The sequence below is a fragment of the Helianthus annuus genome, chromosome 4 (assembly GCF_002127325.2).
Source record: "Helianthus annuus cultivar XRQ/B chromosome 4, HanXRQr2.0-SUNRISE, whole genome shotgun sequence".
Taxonomy (NCBI): Eukaryota; Viridiplantae; Streptophyta; class Magnoliopsida; order Asterales; family Asteraceae; genus Helianthus; species Helianthus annuus.
Genome location: NC_035436.2, coordinates 82,031,355 through 82,036,683, shown reverse-complemented (window position 1 = coordinate 82,036,683; position 5,329 = coordinate 82,031,355).

Sequence of the window (5,329 nt, the reverse complement as noted above, 5' to 3'; positions counted from 1 at the left end):
TGGATGAGATCTATTGGAGAGAATGTGTCAAGTAGAGATGAAAAGTCTGTGTCATCTGATGAAAGTTCAGATAGTACTGATAGACTTTCAGAACACTCTGGGGATGTTTCAGATAGTTCAGATGAAATTGTACAAGATGAAACTGTTCAAGAACAGGATGTTGTATTTGACAAAACACCATCTGATTCTAGTGTATCTGATGCTGATTCTGAAAAATCAGTTCAATTTGATCAATCACCAGATCATAGTAGCAGTGATGATGAGGAAGAGAAACATATAAATATTGCAAAATCTCATCTGTCTCCTGAAAGTTTTCATTTTTATTTTGCAGAAAGAATGGAGAAACTGAAAGAGAAACAAGCTGCTAAAGAACAACAATCTGAATCTGAAGGTGATGTTCAGAATGTTGAAAATGTTGCTAAGAAGATTGGTGAGGTTGTGAAAGAAGTAGAAAAGGTGATCGAAGTAGAAAAAGTGGTTGAAGTTATTAAAACAATCGAAGTTGAGAAGATTATTGAAGTTGTCAAGCCATGTGAGAAGTGTCTGGAAGCATGCAAGGATTGTGCAGCCAAAGACGACATCATAGCTGAGTACGAAAAGAAGAAAGAGTAGTTATTGTTCAATCTAAACTACGTGAAAGAATCGTACGATGTCTTGAACAAAACAGTAACTGGTCTCCAAAAGACAAACACAGAAAGAGAACAGGCGTTGACTATGATGAATGCAACTTTAATGTCGAAGCAAAAAGCTATAAATTTCTACATTGAAGAAAGTGCTAAATGGAAGCAAGAGTTGGAAACTGAAAAGATTGAAAATGAGAGGATTAGGAGGTTATTATTGAGTTATTCTACGTCTGATTATCTTATTGATCGTGTTTACCCAACTGTTGCAGGTATGGAAGCTTTTCAAGATGAGAAGCCGAAAGAAAAGAAAGATTGTGGTAAGAAACCGACTGTTAGCTATAACAAGTGTCCACCTCCAATTTGGGATGGGTATTCACCTAGGAAACCAAATGAGGAGCAACTTGCAAAAGCAGTAAATATAAAGCTTAAAACCGACACAACTGATGTCTTACCAGAAAACATTGATGTGACGTTTACCTCATCCGATACTGATCATGAGTCTGAATTAATCAAAAAGGTGGTCGATCAGGTGTTGGATACTGATGAGGAGACAGAGTCGAAATCTGAGTCTGAAAAGCCAAAGTCGTCTGTCAACAGTCAAAATTCATCGGTTAAACGGTCTTATAGTAAAGAATTTTTGCTATCAAAGGCAGATTTGAATGATGAAACATTCGAAGTTGTGTATACTTTGAATGGTTCTGACAAATTATATTACAACAAAGAGTTTCCGATAATGAGTATCAAAACGGAATTAATCAACAAAACTTTTAAACTAATAGAGGTTAATATTCCTGAATTAAAAGTTTTGAAAAGTTGTGATAAACCTAAAAAATATACTTCTAGAGTTCAACAACGTCTAAACAAGAAAAAAGGTTACAATTCTGGTCCTGGTTTTTCAAAGAAACCTAACCAAAATCGTAGCTACAAAAAGAAAGGTTTAGGTTTTGTTCCACCAGAAAATCAGAAAAATGAGAAAAATTCTAAATCAAACACTGAATTTGTATCAGGTGGAAGCTCGGAAGATGAACAGCAGAAACCATTTTGGAGACAGTCTAACAAAGAGTTTCTTGCTGAGAGGAGTAGGAATGGAACTGGAGTGTTTCATCCGAGAAATACTCAAACCTGTTTTAAATGCAATAAAGCTGGTCACATTGCATCGGATTGTCCGAAAGATATCAAAGCAAAACAGGGAGCTTCTCAGAAGTTGAAAGAAAAAGTTGTTGAAAAATCTAAAATTTTTGAAAATTCGAAAAATGAGGTTGGGGAATGTTCAAAGAAACATTTTTACCAAAGGAAAGGAAAAGACAACCAAGTGTGGGTTGCAAAAAAGGTAGAAGAAAAAGTCGGCGATGAATCTGGTTCCACAAAGCCAGAAGAGCCACAAGTTGTGAAAAAAATTTTAGTGAATGATGATGTTCTTCCATCACTGAAGTTTGAAGAGGTTAATAAGAAAATTGGTAAAATTGAAATTTCAAATCAATTTTATGATGATGAAAAAGAATTTGATGTCGAGAAAACATTCAACGGAAATGTTAAGAAGATATTTGGGAAAATGTTGAGTGGGAGAGCTAAAGGGGTAAAAGATTTTTATGCAACTAAAAAGGCGACATACAACCCTACAGCTGAAGAGTTGAAAGCCCTCAAGTCTGAGAAGACTTGGAGGGAAGTTTGTTTCCCAGAATAGTCGAAGGACTATGCCGGAGATCCCAAGTTTATATCGTGGATCAGGAATCGGCATCATTCTAGTTTTTGACGTATTTGTTTGAATGATTGTGATTAATTTTTGAATGTTTTGCAGGTGAAAGGACTACGCCGGAGCTTCCAGGTGGTTAATTGCGAAGCAGGAATCGGCATTTTGATTGGTAAAATGGTGATGTAGACGTAATATTCCTACAATTGGTAGTTTTTGGGTATCTACAAGTAGTAATCTTGATCCCACAAGTGGTATTTGTGGTTAAATTTTGAGATGCTTGGATATTTTGTAGTAATTACATTTACAAGTGGAACAGAAGGTTATTAAATGCAAATGGTAAATCAGGGACATTAAATTGTACTTGATTTACTATTCATGGCAAAAGATAGACAAGATGATGAACCACATCCCCGTTCTTAAAAGATAGACCTACAAGTGGTTGTTATCAACACAAATTCATTTTCCGGAAAAGTCATTTTGATTAAAACAAACTTAAGTGTTTTGAAATCTAAATGAGAAAATGATTTGTGATAGGGGGAGTTCAGATTGTTTATGCCTAGTGAATGGCGATTTGATGTGATTCAGTGTCAGTTGTCAAATTTCTGTACAGTTTGTTTTGTTTTGTGAAGTTTAGAGTCTAGAAATTTTCAAATTTTCTTTAAAATGTGTTTGCATTTTAGGGGGAGTAGGGAAATTTCAGAAAATCCAAAAACATTTGAAAATTTAAAAAAAGCCAAAAACATGATAAAATCAAAAATGAGTTTTGTTGCGAAAAAGAGGAAATGATAGTACATCAGTGGACTATCACGGCACGCTAAAGAAATATAAAGTTAAAAAGTGTTAAACAATCTTACTGCGGATGTGTCAGTAGATTTTCACACATTTAGTAAATTGAAACGAGATATAAACCTAAATCAAACTTGCTTAATTCGTGGGTAACTATTCTTGGATATATGGGTAACCCCCGAAATCTTGTTTGAAAGGTCCCATATTCTGAGATACTAGGTCTTTATGCTCAGTGATATCTGGGGTATTATCCCGGGACTTCTGCTGTATGGAAGTACTGACCTAGTCCCCGGATAATACTTTTTGCTAAAGCTTTGAAACATAAGCTTCGCCCTCAGCATGCTGATGAAACAATAAAATTGATAGTCGCTGCTGTTGAAATGCAAAAGATCCTCTAAAGGGGACCCACCAAAAGTCGAGCCGTCATCTTTCTGCTGAACGGAAGTTCTGACCTGAGCTCTCACGGTTTCGCATCTAACCCCTTTACAGATATCAGCTGTGGTATACTCACCTGTAAGACTGAATATTTGGGATCTGGATACGGGAGTATATTCAAGTGGAGTGATACACAATTAAGTTTAAGTCTCTAAAACATTAATATCGTATCTCGAATCGATTGAAATTTGTGTTGAGAATTTAAGAGGACAAACATACTGACAATCTAGGTAAATTGTTTAAAGCTTAAAATGAAATCAAGCTTAATGGTGTTGATGATTTGTCTCATAAACTGATATGATCCTCTTGTACGAACTCACAAAAAATAATGTTGGTAAATATTTCTTTACTGCATTTTATTTCTTTTATGTCAAAAATCCAAAAAGATTTTTTGTGTGTTTTAGTTTAAATTTTGAAAAAAATCAAAAAGATTTTCGACAACTGATGTTGAAAAACTGATTTTTAAAATTCTGAGTGCTAAACATGATGAGCAGAATTTGAGGGGGAGTGTTTGTGTAAATCTAATTGTTCTCATTAATTCTAATCTTCTTCAAGTGGTTCATCATAAATTGTTTTGAGGAGAGTTTTGTGTTAGTATATAGTGATTTGAAATGTGGGTGAAAGAAATTTATTTCTGGGTTGAGATTGTGCAGGTAGCCAAGTTTCGATCCTAGAAATCAATTCTGAAAAATGAGTAGAGTCAGATTATGTTTCTGAAGATCACGTCTACTGTTGATGCTGATGAACTTAAGGAATCAAGAGATCTGATCAAGAGAATTAGAGTGTTTTAAAGCCAGACAAAGATCCTGAAGATGTTACTGAAGAACTAATGAATGCCAGTAAGTCGAGAGGGGGAGTCTGAAGATAGAAAGAAAGAGAAAGCCCAGAGACTGATCTAGACTAAAGATGTGAAGACACAACTTTGAAGTCAAGGTATGTTGGCGACTCCATCAACATCTGAGGGGGAGTCTGTTGGTGCACTACATCTGTTGATTCCGTCTAAGTGTCTAGGATCAGGTCTTACATTGTATTATATAGCATAGGGCTCGAAATACGAGAAAACAGGAGTCTGTATAGGTTTTAGGAACTAGGATCGCTTATACGGTCATAGGAGTCCTGGATCGCTTTTGTGTCAATCTTGGGTCGCTTTTATGGTCAATGCTAGACCGCTCATGTGTCACATGTCCACATGAGCGGTTCCAAAACTCTATATATAGGTGTGTCTCGAGCGATCCTCAGTAGTGACTTCTTGTATTCCACGCCGAAGCTCTGCCGGTGTGAAGATTGAGCTGTAAATTGTTTCAAATCAGTAAAACAAGCAGTTAGGAAGAAGTACTAGCTATATCTACTTGCTTTTCTTATTATTCCGCATCTGAATTGCAAGAGACAACCTCTGAACGACTCGTTCGGGTCAGCAATCGATCCTAACACCCTTTATATTAGTTAACACACTTAACATACTAACTAGAACCTTTAGATTGCAACTAAGTCCTAACTATATCATCACCACCCAACCCCATACCCCCCCCCTCTTCAACGGTTGCAAGGGGTAGGACACCCCCTTGCTTTCTTTTGAATATTTTAATTGCTAATTGTTGGACAATGGGGAGCACTTTATATGTTGGGCAATAGTAAACTTGGTTTATAAATATGTTCAAGAGTTAACCAATCTCTTTCATCAACACTCACCACCAACAAAAGCTCTCCTTCCTTCTCCATCACCTACGGCAGCCAACAACCATCACCATACCACCACCTTCAAATCATTTCTCATACATTCCACAAGCATCCA